The sequence below is a fragment of the Neoarius graeffei genome, chromosome 19 (assembly GCF_027579695.1).
Source record: "Neoarius graeffei isolate fNeoGra1 chromosome 19, fNeoGra1.pri, whole genome shotgun sequence".
Lineage (NCBI taxonomy): Eukaryota > Metazoa > Chordata > Actinopteri > Siluriformes > Ariidae > Neoarius > Neoarius graeffei.
Genome location: NC_083587.1, coordinates 5,830,001 through 5,852,521, shown reverse-complemented (window position 1 = coordinate 5,852,521; position 22,521 = coordinate 5,830,001). Strand labels below are relative to the sequence as shown.

Here is a 22,521-nt window from a genome sequence, read left to right as displayed (position 1 = left end):
GTTTACCTATGGTATTTTGGTCAAAACAGAGTGTACATGTATATACATTTACTGTAACACAGATTTGAAAAACGATAGGCTTTAACACACCATTTATTGTGAGCATTGTGTTTACAGAAGAGAAAAGGCCTGGGAGTAGACAGTGCTGAGTGTGTTCATTAGAGCGCTGGCTTTATTTTGACTTTTTTTTTTTTTTAACTTTTATTTGACATATTTTGGTTTGATGTTTTGCATGTTGGTTTATTTTGCCCAACTGGTGAAATGAATAAGATTTCCCTGTAAATGAAACTTGGAGTGTAAGAATGAGGTTAGTGTTGGTGAAAATGCAGCTAATTTAGAACTTTATAGATTCTGTATTAAATTTTGCATTTGAGCGAGCTGATAAAGTAAGGTCTGATATTTGTTATTGCATTCCTTTCTGTGCTGCTGCTGGTAACTTAAAGAAGTAAGTGGCATTTTGACAATGCTGGGTCATTTTAACTCAGTGAAAAGAGTTATGCATTTCACCTGGCAGGTTGGGTTACTTTAACAAGGCCATTAATTTAAATTTACGTAATGGTTGGATTCTTATTTCAACCCAATATTTTGGTTATATTGAGTGCAATGCTGGGTTAAACTTATCAAATCAACGACTTGTTGTTTTTTTATTGGCTTATTGTTGTCCTTAATTAGTCATTAGCCTAACCATTGTTTATTCATTGTTAATCATGGCTAATCTTTAATGATAAATTATTGTTGGTCACTATTAAATTAAATGTGTTCAATCTGTAAGTGTTTACAGCTATATTGAATATACAGCTATACTGGCCTGTGCCAAATACTCTCATGATCTGACCAAATTATGCAAGACATTACTTTCATTGTACCAGAATTTTCCCCTCTCCTTTATTATTATCCAAACAAAACATGTCTTATTGTGATTTCCGATAGACCCTTTGCGCACAACCTGATGCATCACGTGATAATTTCACCTGGGTGACAAACAAACACAGTCTTTTGTGCAAGCAAGGCCTGGTCTGTCTTCAATGTGGTTCATTTTTGCATTTTTTTTTGGTTGTTCAAATCGTTCAAATCGAGAAATAGATAAAAAGCTTTAACATATGCCTGCTATCAAGAAAAATGTGAAAGAGAAGCAAATGCTTCAAGAACAGTGATTTCGAATTTCTTAAAGGTGAACCAGCTTCCTTATTCGACAAGGAAAACGCAGATTGGGCCAACAAGTGAACAACTCTTTCAAAAATTCACTTTTGTTTAATTGTATTGATATAGTGCTTTGAGCGATGAATTGACATAAATGCAACACCAACAATTCAAGAGTTCCATCAATGACCACATTCAGATTCTGTTAAGATAATGGTCATACGCGTCCTGTCTTTCATTTGCGATGTGATTTGCTGAACATTTTCCTCATTTTGAGCATTTGTTTGACATTTGAGCATTTACAGTGCCTTTCAAAAGTATTCATACCCCTTGAACGTTTTCACATTTTTCCACCTTACAACCATGAACTTAAAAGTTTTTATTGAGATTTTATGTGATAGACCAACACAAAGTAGCACATAATCGTGAAGTGAAACGAAAATGATAAATGGTCTTCAAAATTTTAAACAAATAAAAATCCAAAAAAATGTGGTGTGCATTAGTATTCAGCCCCCTGTACTCTGATACCTCTAAATACAATCCAGTGCAATCAATTGCCTTCAGAAGTCATCTAATTAGTTAATAGAGTCCTACTGTGTGTAATTTACTCTCAGCATAAATACACTTGTTCTGTGAAGGCCTCAGTGGTTTGTTAGAGAACACTGAAGAACAAACAGAATCATGAAGACCAAAGAACTCACCAGACAGGTCAGGGATAAAGTTCTGGAGAAGTTTAAAGCAGGCTTAGGTTATAAAAAAAATCCCAAGCTCTGAACATCTCAAGAAGCACTGTTCAATCCATCATTCAAAAATGGAAAAAGTATGGCACAACTGCAAACCTACCAAGACATGGCCGTCCACCTAAACTGACAGAGCGAGCAAGGGTCAGAGAAGCAGCCAAGAGGCCCATGATCACTCTGGAGGAGCTGCAGAAATCCACAGCTCTGGTGGGAGAAACTGTGCACAGGACAACTATAAGTCATACACTCCACAAATCTGGCCTTTTTGGAAGAGTGGCAAGAAGAAAGCCATTGTTGAAAGACAGGCATAAGAAGTCCCATTTGTAGTTTGCCAGAAGCCATGTAGGGAACACAGCAAACATGTGGAAGAAGGTGCTTTGGTCAGATGAGACCAAAGTTGAACTTTTTGGCCTAAATGCAAAGCACTGTGTGTGGTGGAAAACTAACACTGCTCATCACCCTGCACCCACCATCCCCACTGTGAAACATGGTGGTGGCAGCATCATGCTATGGGGATGCTTTTCTTCAGCAGGGACAGGGAAGCTGGTCAGAGTTGATGGGAAGATGGATGGAGCTAAATACAGGGCAATCCTGGAAGAAAACCTGTTGGAGGCTGCAAAAGACTTGAGACTGGGAAGGAGATTCATCTTCCAGCAAGACAATGACCCTAAACATACAGCCAGAGCTACAATGGAATGATTTAGATCAAAGAATATTCATGTGTTAGAATGGCCCAGTCAAAGTCCAGACCTAAATCCCATTGAGCATCTATGGCAAGACTTGAAAATTGCTGTTCACAGATGCTCTCCATCCAATCTGGCTGAGCTTGAGCTATTTTGCAAAGAAGAATGGGCAAAAAATTCAGTGTCTAGATGTGCAAAGCTGGTAGAGACACCACAAAAGACTTGCAGCTGTAATTGCAGCAAAAGGTGGCTCTACAAAGTATTGACGCAGGGGGGCTGAATACTAATGCACATCACATTTTTCAGATTTTTATTTGTTTAAAATTTTGAAGACCATTTATCATTTTTGTTTCACTTCACAATTATGTGCTACTCTGTGTTGGTCTCTCACATAAAATCTCAATAAAAAACTTTTAAGTTCATGGTTGTAAGGTGGAAAAATATGAAAAAGTTCAAGGGGTATGAATGCTTTTGCAAGGCACTGTACAAGACAGTATGTTTCTTTAGAAATATGCAGATTGGTGTGTGAGAAAATGACCCTGTGGCACTCTGAACTAACATAGCTTGATATACAGTATATATCATTGGCCTCCGTCCGTCTTAAAGAGACGATGGGTTTCGGTCATGGTCGGCATCTTCTTTGGTGGCTGAACAAGCCAATTCTAGAGTGGCAGTCTCTGCCACATCCTGCACAACTGAATGTGGTGGTGTTTGCAGAAGATGCCTTCTGTCGCCACTGGTCTCTGAGTTGGGATCGGGTAGCTTCAGCTTCCTTCACCCCTGCTTTGACAGTTTGTCTCCATGCTGACCGGTCAATCGCTGTTTCCTCCCATGAGTTTACGTCGATGTTAGCTGACTTAAGATCTCTCTTGCACACATCTCTGTACCTCAGGCGCGGGCGACCAGTTGGACATGAACCGCATTCAAGCTGGTCATATAGAAGATCTTTCGGAATATGTCCTTTCCCCATACGGCGAACATGTCCAAGCCATCTCAGGTGGCATTCACTGATCATTGCAAATAAGGTCCTGGAACTGGACCTCTCGAGAACATCAGTTTTTGTTACCTTGTCCTTCCATTTAATTCCTAGGATCCTGCGAAGACACCACATGTGAAAGGCATTGAGCTTTGCCTCTTGTTTGGCATATGTCGTCCATGTTTCACTGCCATAGAGGAGAGTTCTTAGCACACAGGCCTGGTACACCTTTAGCTTGGTGTTTATTGTCAGGTTTTTGTTTCCCCAAACTCTTTTGTTGAGTTTGCTCATAACGGAGGCTGCTTTGCTAATTCTTGTGTTTATTTCAGCATCCAGAGACAAGTTGTTTGTGACAGTGGATCCCAGGTATGTGAATCAATCAGTCACAGCAAGCAAAAAGCCATTGATCGATATTACCGGAGGGCTTGGAGCATCTTGGGCCATCACCTCAGTCTTCTTTATGTTAATTGTTAAGGCAAACTCTTTACAGGCATTTGAGAACCTGTCCATCAGGCGTTGGAGTCCATCAGGTGTATGACTCGCAAGGGCTGCGTCATTGGCAAATAGTAGCTCCCTAAGGAGCACGCGTGTTACCTTTGTTTTGGCGCGTAAGTGGGCCAGGTTGTAAAGTTTGCCATCATGGCGGTTGTGGATGTTGACCCCATCGTCGGAGGACTGGAAGGCATACATCAAGAGCAGTGAGAAAAAGATCCTGAACAGCGTTGGGGCAAGTACACAGCCCTGTTTCACTTCACTGAGAATCGGGAAAGGCTTGGAGGTACTACCCTCAAAGCTGGCAGTGCTTTTCATGTTGCTGTGGAAGGACTTGATTATGCTGAGCAGCTTTGGTGGGCAACCTATCTTCTCAAGTAGCCTGAACCGTCCGCTATGGCTTACGAGATCGAAAGCCTTTGTGAGGTCGACAAAAGCAAGGTAGAGAGGTTTCCGCTGCTCCCAACACTTTTCCTGTAACTGTCTCACTGAGAATACCATGTCGATAGTGGAGCGCCCCGCTCTGAACCCACACTGTGCCTCTGGGTACACACGGTCGGCTAGTACCTGTAGTCTGACAAGAACCACACAAGCGAAGACCTTCCCAACTATCATGAGGAGCAAAATCCCACGATAGTTGTTGCAATCGGTTCTATCCCCTTTGTTTTTATACAAAGTCACAATATTGGCATCCCGCATGCTCTGTGGCACCTCACCTTCATTCAAGCATAAGCAAAGAAGTTCATAAAGGTGTGGGAGAAGCGCTGGTTTTCCTTCCTTAACTACCTCTGGTGGGATTGCATCGTTCCCTGGTGCTTTTCCACTAGAGAGAACATCAACTGCCTTCTCTAACTCTGCCATAGTAGGCTCTGTATCTAATTCTTCGAGGACTGTCATTGATGGAATGCTGCTAATGGCCTATGGCCTTTTCGGATACCGTGTTCTCTGTGGAGTACAGCTCCGAGTAATGTTCAACCCACTGATCCATCTGCCCCTGTTGGTCAGTGATGGTGTCGCCAGTTTTTGCTTTTAAGGGGGCTGTTTTCTTTATGGTCGGACCAGTGACCTGCTTAATGCCTTCGTACATGGCCCTAACATTGCCAGTCAAGGATGTATGTTCTATGGAGGAGCAAAGCTGTAGCCAATAGTCATTTGCTCATTTCCTTGCTAGTTTCTGACTACTAGCCTTAGCGTTCTTTAGCAAGAGTAAGTTCTGCAAAGTGGGGTCCCTCTTCCATTTAACTAATGCTTCTTTTTTGGCCCGGGTTGCTGGCTCCATAACCATAAGGTTGGCTTCGTACCAGTCAACATTTCTCTTTTCCTTCTTCCCAAATGTGGCAATAGCAGACTTGTATATAGCACCGCTGAGGTGCTGCCATCGTGTTTCTGCTGACACAACATCCCTGGCCAGTCTCAGGCCATTGATAAGGGAATGGAATTTGTTTTTGCTGTCAATGTCTTTAGTATGGGCAGTGTTTATCCTTGGGAGACTCCTAGGCCTCGCATGGTGCAGCAGTTTTCTTCCTTGTAGCGCTATTTTGCTGATAACAAGGGAATGATCGGAGTCACAGTCAGCGCTGTGATAGCTCTGTGTGCTGTGCACCGTTTGGAGGGTTTTCCTTCTGGTAATGACGAGGTCAAGCTGGTGCCATCGATGTGATCTGGGTTGCATCCAGGAGACTTTGTGCTTTTCCTTGTTTGGGAAATAAGTATTTGTTATACATAAGTTCCTGTTGTTATTTTCAATAAATATAAAAAAAGAGAGAGTGCTTGTGTTGCGGGGATAATTTTAGACTGCAGGCAGCTGCTCCACTGTGTTTATCACAGAAATACCCAATAAAAAAGTAGCTTGTGTAGGTACAACACAGTCCCTTTTAGAAACTACTTTTCCCATCAGCCAACTTCCGCGTTGACCTACGTCACGCCTGGGCGGGATCACCTACGTCACATCCTCCAGGAAGGCATAAGAAACCCAGAAATCCGCCATACTTTCTCTTTCCATCTGGAGCAGCTGCCTGGACACAAGGAGGATCACTCGCTCTGCCGAGCAAACCAGATAAAGACGTCTTTTCTTTTCCTCAAGAATCAGAGTTTCGCGCTTTCCTTTCACCTTTGGCCATGGTAGATTCTGGAATCGCGCGATTTTTAACTCAGTCGAGTGACAACCGGTTTTATTCATTATAAGTACATACGACTGCAGCCCAAGCAGTTAATTTAAGGTTAGAAGCGACCGGATCCTTCTAATTAATTCTCTGTGCACATTATTCTGAGCCGAGACTTTCTTTTCATCACGAGCGACCAAGCGTCGGACCAAGAAATTCTCTGTGCCTCATGGAGACCTTCACAACTGAAACTCCAAAAGCCTCGGAACATATCTCCATAATCACGAGCGACCAAGCGTCGGACCAAGAAATTCTCTGCGCCTCACGGAGGCCTTCACAACGGAAACTCCAAAAGCCTAAGAACATATCTCCATAATCTTGCTATAAGCAAGACACTAAGTAAGACTGGCATTTGGGCAAAACCTAGTCTTAGGAATTAGCTTTTATGAAGAAGTGTGAATTTAAACTCAAGAACGGTTTAAATGTTTACACTGTAGACATGCAGCATGTTGAATTGATGATTGTTCTATGTTGTTTTAATCTCTCAATTGTTTAATAGGTAGGTTTTGCATGCTTCTCTTTATTCCTTACTAACATCCTCAATTTCATTATTTACACATATTTTGACCTCATCAAGACCTCAGTGAATTTAGTACTGTTATAAGCTAGTGAAATTAGCCTACGGCTAATTCTTTTGTCCCATTAGCCTCCAGGGCTAAGGGTATTGTCTCAAGGGACACATGGCGGTCCTCCTCCACACTCACATACACACCTTTTGTTTTTACTCCACGAGGTAGGATCCTTGGGCCTTAGCTAGCCACATACGGCTAATTCTTTTGCCTCGTTAGCAAGCTAAGCTAACCTTTTGTTTACCACAAACACACCTTAGCTAGCAATTCATGTTAACTTTTGCTTAGGCCACACACACACACACACACACACAAACACACCTTAGCTAGCATTCCTTTGTCTTAGCTAGCGACACAAGGCTAATCTGTGTCTCCACACGTGGCCAACACATCTCAATTAGCAACCAAAGCTAACTCTCTTGCTGTACTTAGAAACACGTGGCCACAAGGCCTACACCACATGGACACACATAAACGTGGAATTAGCTACCATAGCTAATTCTTTTGTTTCCACTTAGAAAGACGTGGTCACGACCACACACACCTCAGATAACACACACACACACACACACATATACCTCAGATAAGATTCCAGTCACTCTCTCTCTCACACACACACACACACACACATAACACACACCGTTGATGCTTGTTTATATGTATATATCTGCTGATAATATCCATTTTTATCTTTGTTATAATAAATTCATTTATTATTGAAACTGTGTGTTTATTTGCTTCCATATTCCTTGAAGTCACAGAATCTCAAAAGAATCCAAAGGTGCATATAAGTTGTGTAATATGGTAAGTGATCATAATAATTTGGAACATACCATAATTTAGCTGTTTGGTAATTTATTATTAAGCACCAAAATTAATGGTATGATTCAATAAGACTGATTCAATGAAAACGATTCAATGAGACTAATTCAATGAAAACGATTCAATGAGACTGATTCAATGGTATGATTCAATAAGACTGATTCAATGAAAACGATTCAATGAGACTGATTCAATTTAATGATTTAATTATTAACCTTCAGATTTAATGAGATTGATCACTCAATTACCAATTGCACCTACACTTGTTTGGCCATTGCCATGCTACTTGATCAATAAAAGAGTTAAGCTACTGAAAAGCTATTTGATTCAGTAAATAGTGATGTTACTGAGAAATTTAGTTAAGTTACTAATGATGCTACTTGTAGTGAGGCTACTGCCCAACACTGAATATCCCTTTGGACAGACGCTTTTTGTAGACATCAACAAGAAATTGACAGAAAGCTTCTTGGGCAGGGGGTGGCATGGTGGTGTAGTGGTTAGCACTGTCGCCTTACAGCAAGAAGGTCCTGGGTTTGAGCCCAGCACCTGATGGGGGCCTTTCTGTGTGAAGTTTGCATGTTCTCCCTATGTCTGCATGGGTTTCCTCTGGGTGCTCTGGTTTCCCCCAAAAGCATGCAGGTTAGGCTAATTGGTGGCTCTAAATGTGAGTGTGAATGGTTGTTTGTGTCTATGTGTTGGCCCTGCAATGACCTGGCAACTTGACCCTGCCTCTCACCCATAGTCAGCTGGGATAGGCTCCAGCTTGCCTGCAACCCTGTAGGACAGGATAAGCAGCAACAGATAATGGATGGATGGAGCTTCTTGAGCATTGGTGCAACAGAGAAGCATTCATCCTATCATCTAGAGATTGTGAGTCCAAATCCTGATGTTGTCAAAAGTCAGGAAGGGAGAGGTGTCAACTGCAAGTAACACTAGCAAAATGTCTATGAGTTCCTACATATAGAAATGGGTAGACAGCTGGTGTGTGATGCTGTATGAGCAGCAGTTCAAATAGATGCTGGCTTTATGTGCCTCAGAGGAGTCTTTATTATTCCAGCCCCAGAGAATTTTAACTTCTGGCAGAAAACAAACAAACAAAAAAACCCAATTCGGACATGTTCAGAACAACCAAATGGGTCCAGGCATGCAACATTACACTTTTTAAAATTACATTATAATTGTTATTAGTAGAAGTGTGTGAGGGTTAAGCCAGTATCTCACTGGGCTGCGACAGCCTGCGACTAGTTGGAGACACAACAATTGTGATAAAATATATTAATTAGCGACAATTTTCACTTGGAATCACACTGAATTGATATTCACATATTTTATCGCAATTGCTGTGTCTCCAACTAATCGCAGGCTGTCGCAGCCCAGTGAGATACTGGCTGAAGAACTCGCACTTCCTGTCTCACGGAAACTGACTTGAGAAGGGTTCGTGATGGCTTTGCGACACCAGCGATGCATTTGCGGCTATTTTGAGAGAAATTTTGTCGCACTAATTTTTTGAACATGTTCAAAATATGGGCGGCACGGTGGTGTAGTGGTTAGCGCTGTCGCCTCACAGCAAGAAGGTCCTGGGTTCGAGCCCCGGGCCGGCGAGGGCCTTTCTGTGTGGAGTTTGCATGTTCTCCCCGTGTCCGCGTGGGTTTCCTCCGGGTGCTCCGGTTTCCCCCACAGTCCAAAGACATGCAGGTTAGGTTAACCGGTGACTCTAAATTGACCATAGGTGTGAATGTGAGTGTGAATGGTTGTCTGTGTCTATGTGTCGGCCCTGTGGTGACCTGGCGACTTGTCCAGGGTGTGCCCCGCCTTTCGCCCGTGGTCAGCTGGGGTGGGCTCCAGCTTGCCTGCGACCCTGTAGAAGGATAAAGCGGCTAGAGAGAATGAGATGAGATGTTCAAAATATCAGCGATGAAGGAGCGAGACTTTGTGACTCATGCGAGGAAACTGAGAAGCCCCGCGAATGTTTCGAGACACTTTTGAAACTCTCTCGCGCATGACGTTCGTAATTTGTCGCAGCCCAGTGAGATACTGGCTTTTGGGTTGGGCTGGGATAGGCGTCCTCCACCCTGAAACTCCACTCCAGTCCAGGTGGTGGCAGTAACGCGTCCAGTAGCTGCTTCTCCAACCGCCAGAAAACACTGGAGAAGAAAAAACCGCCGCTTGTCTGAGCCGCTTTAGCCCCTCGAGTTATAAAAATAAAATCACGTTATTGTGTCTGGCTCTGAGGATTTAAAGCACTGAGGTAAGTTAAACTGAAGGTGTGTGGTCGAATCCCAAATATATCTCCATTTTAGTGTTTTAGGAACTCCGTTCAGTATGAAATAATGCCGTGTGCACCCTAGATAGTGCACTATTTATCCACTCAGGAGAGAGTTGTAGTTTGGCTAACCTGTTTAGTTGTATATTGAAAGTATTTAAATCTTCACTTCAAGTTCATTTCCATCACGGGTTGTTTTTTTTTCTCTCTTTCTCTAAATTACGACTTCCTCGCAATTCCAACTTTTTATTTCTCAAAATTTCAACTTGATTTCTCACATTTTTTTTCCTCGGGGTTTTTATTTTTTTAAATTATTATTATTATTATTATTATTATTATTATTATTATTATTATTGTTAAGCTAATCAGGCAGAATCACCCCCTCTGCAGTGTGTTGAGCAGAAAGCTTTACACACTGAAAATGAAAATGGATGAAATCATAGGGGACTGTTTTAGGCATGGTTTCCCGAACCGGGAGGTCTTGTTGTTGGAAGAATCGTATGGTGTTGAGCTCGAAGCCTCTGATCCCTGGAGAGAGAGAACTGTGTCTAACAATTAGCTCTGGCAGCAATGAAACCTCTTACTTTAAAGTGCTGATGACACGTTTTTGACATCTTTGGCGATGTTTTATAACATAAAAAGTAATTCCCGATGATCCATATATTAATTCACGAAGGCGCCTATTTTACAAGTTATGATAAAAAACGCGGCTATCTGGGCAAATTTGACGGGGCTGCAGCACCCAGGAGACGGAGGAGGAGGAGCTATATGACGTCAGCGAAAGAACCTTCCTCTTAACTTACCAGTTTGTTGTTGATGCGGCAGGTGTTCAGTTTATCATTATTAGTATTTTTATTAGACATTATACATATATATATATATTAGTGCTGTCAAAAATGTCGCGTTATTAACGTGTTAACTTGACTCAATTTTAACGGCGATAATTTTTTTTATCGCGAGATTAAAGCTCTGTGACATGATGTAGGTTTTTCATAAGCTTTTGAAACTGCCAGGAACTTGGAACAGAGACTTTTCTTAGAAAACCGATAGCAGCTAGACTGTAATGCCACGCCCTGCACAGCCAGAGTCCTCTGCCCCCCCCAAGAACCAGCGCGGGCAGGGCGCGCTAGTAGAGATGGGATTTATGGCTCTTTGATGGGATCCGCATCTTTGTGATCCGTTGTTTGAAAAGAGCCGTTCAAAAGACTGGCTCATTTGGCTCTTTTTAAATATTTATTCAGTTTTAAGAAGACAGCGTCTAAAGAAACCAGATCCCTCTGAACTATAAACTCAATGCTATCCCAGAAATCCTACCTGTAATATGCAAATTTGGCCGCCTCTGATTGGACAGTGCGACGCATCAACAGGCAGAAAGTGTAAAAGTACAAAATGTGTTAAGTGAGCTGAAACAGTAAAGATCAGATTCAGTGCAATATTTATCAACGAACAACTTAAAGTTAATATAATAGTGTACTTTATATTCTAATCAAGCGTGTCAAGCCTACCGTCACTGTGTAACCTATCTCTCTGATTAGAATTGTAGACTAACTCAAGCAGTAGATCACTTCACTCATGGTTCTCTTGCTAGCCCTGCGCCAGTGCTCGACTTAGGTTTCACTTTGCAGTGGCTGTGTCAAGACGTGTTATGCTTTGCAATAAAAAAAAAAACATTGGTACAAAACAAGCCCATTCACTTTTTTATGCTGGTAAGAGAATTACAATGTTTTTTTATGTGACAAAAATGTGCCGATTAAATTGCGATTAATCGCGAGTTAACTATGACAGTCGCGACATTAATTGCAATTAAATATTTTAATCACTTGACAGCACTAATATATATATATATATATATATATATATATATATATATATATATATATATATATATTTTGATTAGTTATTATGCCTTCGCGTTGTGTTGCCGGCTTTTGCTCCAAAACCCACAAGGATGGGGTAAGTTTATTCAAGTTTCCCAGAGATCCCGAGCTGCATGCGAAGTGGGTGAAGCAAGTCAGGCGCACTCGTGACAAGTGGGAGCCCTCACCAACATCCGTCCTGTGCTCTGAACACTTCGATTTGGATTGTTTTGACACCCTTCCCAGCTTAAATGAATCTCTTGGGTGTTCAGTTCAGCACAAACGTGTGTTACTACCATCAGCAGTGCCTACACAGTGTTGCCAGATTGGGAGGTTTCCCACCCACTTGAGCGGTTTCAAGTGCATTTTGGTGGGTTTTGAACATATTTTGGGCTGGAAAACGTCAGTAGTATCTGTTGCCAGATACTGCTGAAGTTTTACAGCCCAAAATATGTTCAAGACCCACCAAAATGCACTTGAAACTGCCCAACTGGGCGGGAAACCTCCCAATCTGGCAACACTGCCAGTATTCCGGAGGGGGTCTACTAGTAGCTATGCCAGATCCAAAGACAGTCCTCCTGTCAGAACATATGTTGTGAAACGACATAAGATAAAGGTACGTAGAGCTATAGATTCTACATGATAATCATAACAGCCATTCCAAGGTGACTTCCGTGACGAAAGCTACTCAAATTTGGTTGAAGTCAATCTATGGCCCATAAATTCCAGAACAAATTTAAAATGTTATGCATTTATTTCATGGACATTATACAGCTCCTTAGTATAGCCAACATTTTTTTCATTTCTAACTACATTTTCATACAAAAAAAAAAAACAGGAGGAAAATGTGACTTCCGTGACAGCTACATCCTCAAAAATATTGACTGAAGAAATGTTTTATCCAGTTGGTAGCCTTCTGGGAGAGATGTACCATTTGTCTCACACAGTATACCAGGGGGAAGTCTAGAGATTCCTAAATTAAGTAAGCCATCATAAATTAGTAAATTGCTGACCTTGGAGAGCACTGGAAGTCTGTGACTTCCATGACCGAAAAAATGTGACTTCCGTGACGAGTACCTCCACCAGTATGAAACAAAGTGCAAAAGTTGTATCTATTTATTATTATTTATTTTTAAACTCCCACATAATGCACAGAATAAAGTGGTCCTTAGTTCAACTTGGTGAACAAAGTTTTCCAAAATGTTATCAGCTGCAGATCCTTTGGTTTGTATGCAAGATAAAATGTCTTTATTCAAAGTGCACATAAGGTCACTTCTACAGGTTAAATATGCTTGTGACTACTTCAGATGAACAGTTTTGATTTCTGGCCTGTTCAGAGCTAGGCTTTTGGCTTCCTCAAGGCTGCTGGCTGGAAAGGAAAGTTGGCCCCTATTGTTAACTACGTCTGGGTTTGGCATGAAAAAATGACTATGATGTGTAGGTTAGCGTGGAATGGCTGATAAATGTAATCATAAAGTCGGCGTGATATCAGTCATGTATTTGCTTGTGAAAGCTTGCGGCTTTCATGTAACTGCCGCCTAGCAACGAGAGGCAAAGGGTAAAGAGGGTAGACTATCATAGATTCTATTCGGAAGAGATCAACACAATTCTAGACTCCCAGAAGAGAAAGAGCTAGCACTAGAGAGTTCACCAGCGTTTTCATGCGCCATTTCCATTGAGTAGAACCAGAGTAGAACAGCCAGTGAACCGCAGCATGTTCTTCCGGTGACGTCACAACATGGCCGCAAGCCACGGACCCAGTTTTCTTGCGCTGTGCAATTAAAAGTTGGATATTCGCGTAACAACAGCTTCTTTTCACGTAATTATAACAGAAATCTAACATGTTTGCCATGTTGTATAGTTTATTTAAGAAATTGCATAGAGTCATGTTCGTGTCATCAGCACTTTAACTCAGGGCTGGTTTTATACGCAGGACTTTATTAGGCACTGCAAACTCTTCTTCTTCTGCATGTTTCTTCTTCTTAAACTTATTCATCTTCTGTACAAATTTCGATTTCGAATAACCGTACATCGCACACAGACAAACAATACATCAAAACGTGCGGCTCGATCGGACTCGGTGTGCTATTACTCTGTTCAGCATTCTACGATTTTTTTTGCGACGTAGTCACGAAAAAATCATGCAAAATTTCCCATTCATTTCTATGGGAATAAATGAAAAAAATCGCACATTTTCAACGTTTTTCAAACATCCGCTGCTCTGGCATGCTTTCACCTAGTGATATGATTCAAACTTTAAAACGGAGACAAACTTCTCCTGTGTGGATCTGGCATTCAACTTTTTTGCTAGGTTGTATACTTTTTGATCAGTTACAGATCAATCACCATGATCAATTCTGGAGAAATTCAGACTTTATAATGAGTGTCTATGCAGTCGAGCTAGAGTGTACATAGCTTTAAAAAAATGCTGTACATTTCTCCTTAAAACTGTTTTCAGCCACAAATTTCACTCTACCAGAGCATTTTTTAACATAGTTACTGGGAGACCAAATGGTCTCCCAGTGGCCAGATTTGGTCTCCCAGTCAATGCTAAACCAGCTTCACTGGGAGACCAAATTTTAAACCAAGTTATGTCTTATCATTTGGTTCAATCAGTTGCAATTAATTAACCAGGTACCATGTAAGTATACATTTAACAATGAAAACGAAGATCTATGTTATAAGATACACACACAAGATCATGTTGGTTAAGAAAAACAACTAAAATTTGGTTACTGAGATGGCTGATGTCAGAATCCGATGTCATTACTGTGTAACTTTGAGTGTCTTTGACATAACACAAGGGCAAATACAGCCCCAATTACATACCGTATAACGGCGCCCAAATTATGGGCTTGTCAAAAGGCCCAAAATAGAACTTATGAAAATCGCCCAAATTAGAAGAAAATATTCTGTTTCATCAGGGTGGAGAACCCAAAATATTTTTAAATTATTGTTAAATGTAATTTTTTGGCATATATATTTCAATTTGTTGTTCAGTCGCTTCATAACATGAAGTGAACATGAAATGCGTCTAGCGATTACCGTAAACCATGTCTGAGTCTCTGACGTCTGAATGTCATAAAATATACTTCCTTTGTTTATGTTGTGAAATTCTCAACGATTCATGATAACACGTGGCTGTTGGTTTGTGATACTGTTGATAGTATAGATTGACAAGTGGTCGTCATGCCAGGTCGTGGTAGACCTAAGACAACTGGTAAATCACTAAGAACAGCAGTTCATATATTCATGGAAAACACATAATCGATGGCATTATTAAGTCTACAGGCAGGGGAATGGGGAGGTTTATCACACGACAGAACAGTCAGAAGACATTAGACGATATTGTTGACAAGGTCGAGGTCATTGACTTGTCGTCTGCAACAGCTGCCTTACAGTTGCCAGGTACGCTATGGATTTTTATTACATATTTTATGTGAGACTTTTATGTAATCTGCTTTGGACCAGCTTATTTTTAAACTTAAGTGAAAATTATTTTTATCCCATTTATGCCCAAATTAATTTATACCAAATTATATTGGAAGTTGAATTGAAATAGATGTGCGCCCAAATAGATGCTATGATCATAATTAGGCTTACAAAATATTTTTCTTTATTTATTCAGAATGTTGGAGAAAACTTTTGACTTTTTAGATACAGCACTACTTTATACTTGCATATGATTTATATAATTTCTATTATTTTTATTGCTCGATATATTTATAATTGGTTAAAAAAATTACTAAAAATGATACGTCAAAAATTTTCAGCACACTACGCACGAAAATAGTAAAAAAAAAAAAAAATTTAGGCTCGCCATGGTGCCCAAATTAAAAACCTGTCTTTGCCCTTGTAACATTTGTGCGTGGTAATTGCTCTTGATAGCTGTGTAGTCACTCAGTACGTTTACATGCACATCCAAATCGAGCTGCTGTCGGTAATCGAGCAAAGGGTCCCAGCAGGGGTGCCAGAGAAATCCAATCCTACATGCATACTGTGAAATCGAGCTATTGAGTGAGGTGCATTGTGCACCCGAGCCACAGGTGGCGCTACACACCCCATCGTGTTGGTACACTTCCGGTTGTCCTCATGAAGAAGAGCTATTCAAGAGTATAAACAAAGGGACTACAGGCAGAAATTAGCATGTACTGCTATAACCTGGTACAGACATCTGTCCTTACCACAAGGATAATGTTTAATTTGTACACTGTCCCTTTTAAAAATAAAATAAACTCTAAGAAGTGTAGTTTGTATGTACGAACAGAAGTGTTCCTAATAAAGTGGGTGGCTAAGGTGAAGTGTCATGCCGACCGAGGCTGTTTGTTTTTTTTTCCCAACCGAGGCTGTGGTGTTTCCCGCTTGTGGTCTCGTCACTTCCGGAAGGGGCAGTGCTGAAGTAAGTAGCTCGACTCCGTAGCTCGATAGGGTTTACATGCACTAAGTAGCTCGGCAAAAGTCGCGTAATCTAGGTCGTGTAGCTCGATTACGAGAAATCAAGTTCGGTTCAATTTCAGCCTAGCTAAGGTGTTTACATGCCATTTAAAACTTCGATTTCAGACGAGCAACGGCAGAAATTCGATTTTCTCTATGTGCATGTAAACGCACTGACTGTAGTGTGTTTGTCTGTATGGTGATTGGTGAACCATTTTGCATCACAGAATATGCCGCAGCGGTGCAGCCGCATGGACTCTGGGGCCTGTGATTGTATTGCCCAGACCAGTTGGTCTCCTAGTGGAAAATCCTTAAAAAATGCTCTGCACTCTACACATATAATTTTCTCAAAAGTTGGAGTCACACTTGTCTTGATTCACACGATGTGTCTACCTAAACGATAGGATTTACAGTTTTCGCACGAGAAGCCTCAAAGTGACAGGTTCACCGCCCAACTGCTCCATTGACTCCCATTATAATCCCAACAGTGCTTTTACTACAAAATCAGAAATGTCAGTTGTTTTCAACTCGCTCTGTTGTCCACATTTTTTACGCTAGGGACAAAAAATTACATCAATGTGTTCATGAGAGCCTTATAGCGCTCAATGTGAATTTTGGGAATACCTCCTTCATTTTCGTGTAAATCGCCATTGTTCGAGGAGAAGGAAATCTGAGCAAAAGCTCTCTTTGCCTGTAACCTTATGTGTCTGCGCTGCACCTGAGCACCGTCACCAAGGCAACCAGCTCCAGTCAGGGAGCAGATGGGGGAGGGGCTACTTTCTCTCTCTCAAACACACACGTGATCATAGCAAGTCACACGTTCACACAGTACAGTACAACTCCTGCAATAGCGACTCCTACGCCCACTGCATCACTCTCACAATTTCCCACAGGGGAATTGTCTAGTTAAACTTATTCATTCAGGGATGTGTTCTCTCTTCCTTACTTTTTATCCTTTATACAGATATATGTAAGAGTGTCTATGAAAACAGGCACATTTTAAAATTTGCAGACGATACCGTCATTGTAAGTTTGTTACACAGTAATGAATACAGCCATGGTCCAGTCTTGGAGGATTTTATTAGGTGGTGTGATCTTTCTTTCTTGGTGCTTAATACATCCAAAACAAAGGACATGATTATTGACTTTAGAAATCAGGCTCCAAACCATGATCCCACAGTCATCAAGGGCCAATCTGTTGAACGCGTGGATAATTACAAGTATCTTGGGATTGTCATTGATAATAAATTGACTTTTAACAAGAACTGCGAAGCAGTATGCAAGAGGGGACATCAGCGGTTGTTTTATCTTTGGAAATTGTTCCGTTTTAACATTGATAAAACTATGCTGACTAGGGCTGCACAATATATCGAAAAAGTATCGATATCGTGATATCATAGTTTGCGATACACATATCGCAAAAATTACTTAAATTTCGATAAAAGGCACATTTTTCTGTGCCGTCCAATCACATTTGAATGTCAACAAGCGCAGCGGGATAACTCCGCCCCCTGTTGCAAAACAAGTAAAAGCCTCGTGGTGATGGCGGAAGGTGGGAGCGGTGGCAAGTGTGGTGAGACAAACTTATGTGAGGAGGAACTGACTTCCAAAAAAAAAAATGCACATCTGCTATTTGGAAGTACTTTGGATTCAGGAGGGATGACGTACTGCAAACTCAGGTACTTTGCAAGACATGTACCTGTAAAACAGTGGTGGGGCGGCTCACTGGGACAAACACTGATGTACAGAAGCATAAAAACATAAAACCGTGCTCTCTCTCACTCTCTCACACACACACACTACCGCTCGCTCACTCACACACACACCACTGCTCTCTCACCCGCATGTGTTATTAACAGATTGTGTTTGAGTTTATGGTGAATCTGTGTCGCTCACCTTCATCTCCCGGGAGCCGCTGAAATTGCCATTTTGAATGCTTTATGTTAATGTAATGTAGTTTTCAGTTTTTTGTTTACTTCAACTTAAGACATTTTCTGCTGCGCTCACAAAAATTAAGAGATTTAAAGATGATTGATGGACACCATTGCAGGTGTAGCCATGTTTTTCCAATAAAAAATAATGTTGGAATGGAAGCGATGCATTGGGTGTTTTTTTTTTTAAATGCTAGATACAGTAGAGTAGAGTAACTTTATTGATCCCCAGAGGGAAATTAAAGTGTCAAGTAGCTTACACAAATGTACAAAAAACACACATTAAGATACAGAGAGGGAAGAAATTACACTAGATCAACATTACACTAAATTACACTAAATCAACACTAAATTACACTAATTCAACCAAGAGCAAAAACAAAGAACGGCGAGTAGAGGTAAGAAAAACAGTATATATTTAATTATCGTGATACATATCGATATCGAGATATTCAGTCATGTTATCGAATATCGCATATTTTTCTGATATCGTGCAGCCCTAATGCTGACCCTATTTTATCGTGCTTTTATTGAGTCATTGTTGTCTTTTGCCTTCGTGTCTTGGTTTGGTAATCTGTCACTACAGGACAAAAACTCCCTGAACCAAATAAATGGGCTGGGTGGCTAATTGGGAAGCCTCAACCCACCATGTCTTCTCTTTATGACATACAGTTACAACGTAAAGCTACCTGTATTGTTAAAGATGGCTCACACCCTTTGCATGGTGAGTTCCAGCTCCTTCGCTCTGGTCATTGTTTTGGGGTCCCTAAGGGAAAGACAAAACGGTACAGAAAGAGCTTTGTACCAACAGCAATTGTGTTGCTGAACAGTAAGGCCCAGAGGTGAATAATTTTGTTCATACTGAACAATTGATGATGAAGCACTTTTTCAAGATCACACTTTTAAGGATTGTATATGTTAGGATATGTGTACTGTTGTCTGTTACAATGTATTTTACATAGCTGTTATTTTGTATTGGGATCGCTGAATTCCTGCCTACACAACGAATTTACCAGTACTATTGTATGGTACAAATAAAGAAACCTTGGACCCGCACTCCATTCTCAAACTGCCGCTAGGCCATGTCCCTACTGCCACATACCCCCACCGGTCGACTCGGGCCAGGGAACCATCCATCCTGCAGTGGACTCCCCTTTCAATGGAACAGGAAGTCTGCCACCACCATCTGTGCCCTGGCCTGTGGACCACCTCGAATGTAACCATGTAACCTCCTGGAGGGTGAGATACCAATGGGTGATCTGCACATTGGCATCCATCATGCGGTGGAGTCACTGGAGGGGCACATGGTCCGAACAGAGAGTGAAAGGGCACCCCAGCAGGTAGTATTGGAAGGTGAGGACCGCCCACTTGATGGCCAGGCACTCCTTTTTAATGGTGCTGTACATACTTTTGCGCATCGAGAGCTTGCAGCTGATTTACAGTTCCTTGCTCTCCACCTTCTGGTACAAAACGGCCTCCAGCCTTCTGTCCGATGTGTCTGTCTGTAAAATGAAGGGGAGAGAGAAGTCAGGGGAGTGTAAAAGCCCCCCCCCCCCCCCCCACACACACACACACACACTGCAGCTTTTACCTTGGTAAAAGCCTGTTGGCACTGCTCCATCCACTGGACCGGATCTGATGCTCCCTTTTTAGTGAGATCAGTCAGTGGGCTGGTGACATCTGAATAATTAGGTATGAACCTAGGATAGTAGCCAGCCAGCCCCAGGAACTGCCTCACCCCCTTTTTGGTCTTGGGCCTCGGGCAAGCCGCAATCGCATCAGTCTCGTCAATTTGGGGATACACCTGCCCATGACCCAGATACCGTACTTCCACCCACCCAATTGCACATTTTTTTTGGGTTAGCTGTGAGACCCACATGCCTCAGTGACTCTAGGACAGCCCTAAGGTGTTCAAGGTGCTGAGGCCAATCGTTGCTGTACGCGATAATGTCGTCAAGGTACATTGCCACATAGGCGGTGTGGGGATGGAGGATATTCTCCATGAGCTGCTGGAATGTGGCGGGAGCCCCAAATAACCCAGAAAGAAGCGTGACAAACTGGTGTAATCCAAACGGTGTGGAAAAGGCCATTTTCTCTCAGGATAGAGGAGTCAAGGGGATCTGCCAATATCCCTTTGTTAAATCCAGTGTCGAATAAAAGTGAGCAGCATCTAACCAATCAAGCAACTCATCAATGCGAGGCATTGGGTATGTGTCGAATTTAGACACCACGTTGACTTTTTTTCTATAGTTTACAAAGAACCGGACCAATCTATCAGTTTTGGGTACCAGGACCACCGGGCTGCTCCAGTCACTGTGTGATTCTTCAATCACAGACGTGGAAGGAGAATACGGGAGGACACCACTGGTGCGGTGGGCCAGCTGTGGGGAGCCAGCCCCCGTCTCTGTGGTGGGGGAATGGGGTGGGGACGGGAAGGGAGAAGAGGCAACCCATCCGCCTGCTGTTGGAACCGGCATCAGATGGCCCTCCACCAACTTGATGGCTTGCTCCAGGGATGCTGAGCGATGACGCTGGACCCAGTCTGCCGTTCCTTCCGGAAGTTAAGCGATAAACTGTTCCAGTGTCACCAGATTGATGATCCTGTTAGTGTCATGGTCTTCCACCCTCAGCCACTATTGGTCGAATGCGAACGGCCGGCTGACCTCCTCCAATGTCAGTGTCCAGAAGCACTGGCGATGTTGTTCCGGAGAGTAGCCGACACACTGCAGGATGGCTCTCTTCAGGTCGGTGTATATGAGCTGGCTGCCGGCAGCGAGCTGCTGTGTGGTGGGCTGTGCCTCGCCGTCAGGAGCGGAAGTAGGCATGCTGTGCGCTGCTCGACTGGCCACCCCCACACTTCGACTGCTGGCTTGAAGTGAGCAATTAAAGCCTTCCGGATCGTTGTACGGGCCCATCTTTGTGAGGGTGCCGTGGGGAGGGTCCACTGTGGTCGAGGTCCCCGACAACACAAGCAGATGCTGGAACGCTTGGCGATCTTCCTGCTGGGCCAGTATCAAGGCTTCAAAGCATTGCTCTTGTTCCTTTCGGAGGGCGGTCAGCGCTTGATTCTGGTTCTGCTGGGCAGTAGCGAGGGCATGGATGAGATCCTTCAATGGGGAAGACTTCATGTGGTGGTTCCTTTCTGCAGAGGTGGAAAAACTGGATTGACAAAGTAAAAGTCCTGCTTAGGTTTTCCTTCTGCCTGTGCTCTCAACACAGGTGATTTCACCAATTAGCTCATCAACCTGGCTTAGGGGATGTGGTAATTAGGATCAGCTGGTTCACTGAATTGGCTGGAGCAAAAATGTGGCAGGATTTTTACTTTCTGCACCCGGGTTTTTCCACCTCTGCCCTTCTGTACTCCCGGGTTTCGGCACCACTCTAATACGTCCCTCATGTGGGTGGAGTACAGAAGCATGGCAGGCGAGAGATGACGTTCACACACACCTTTTTTATTTTCGTGTTGTTTTTCAGCTTTAACGTCCGTTTTGGTACACAGACGTGTGCGTACACAGTTGTGTTTTGGTTTGGGGAAATCTCTTCTCTCTATTCTCTCCCTCTTTTTCTCTTCTCCACAGTCACTGCAACAAACACACGCGCGCGCACACATTTAATTGACAACAGGTGCATTGACTTTGCCACTCATCTTCCCTGGCCCCGCCCTACATTCACAAACTGACACTAAGCCACATCCCCACTGCCACAAATGCATTTGAAGTTCTTCATACTAACTGTCCAGGTTTTGTGTCATGCTGAGATAATCATTATAAAGAATCGCGATGCCTTCTCTGCCAGTTAGACGAGGCTGGTGTATATAACTGCAACCAGGAGGACTAGTTTCATTTAATGCTACAGACTCCTTTGGTTTAATCCGTTTCTGTTTAAACATAGTACATTAAACTGCTGATCAGTAAGAAGTTCATTAGGCAGATTCTACCATAACAGAGGCCAGTTAAGTCCCATCTCCTTAAATTGCTGAATTGATTATTTTGATCATTCTGTTAAGTTTTTCTAGTAGCATTTGGGGTCTTGGACATTCACAGTAAATTTTAGGACAGTAGTCCTGGTAACTGGCGGCACGGTGGTGTAGTGGTTAGCACTGTCGCCTCACAGCAAGAAGGTCCTGGGTTCGAGCCCCGGGGCCAGCGAGGGCCTTTCTGTGCGGAGTTTGCATGTTCTCCCCGTGTCCGCGTGGGTTTCCTCCGGGTGCTCCGGTTTCCCCCACAGTCCAAAGACATGCAGGTTAGGTTAACTGGTGACTCTAAATTGACCATAGGTGTGAATGTGAGTGTGAATGGTTGTCTGTGTCTATGTGTCAGCCCTGTGATGACCTGGCGACTTGTCCAGGGTGTACCCCGCCTTTCGCCCATAGTCAGCTGGGATAGGCTCCAGCTTGCCTGCGACCCTGTAGAAGGATAAAGCGGCTAGAGATAATGAGATGAGATGAGTCCTG

General features: G+C 42.6%; 1 pseudogene; it reads left to right on the top strand.

The window, feature by feature from the left end:
- Positions 1-15,062: 15,062 nt before the first annotated feature.
- The window catches only part of LOC132867666 (zinc finger protein 585A-like), a 418,000-nt pseudogene continuing 410,541 nt past the window's right edge, over positions 15,063-22,521 (top strand).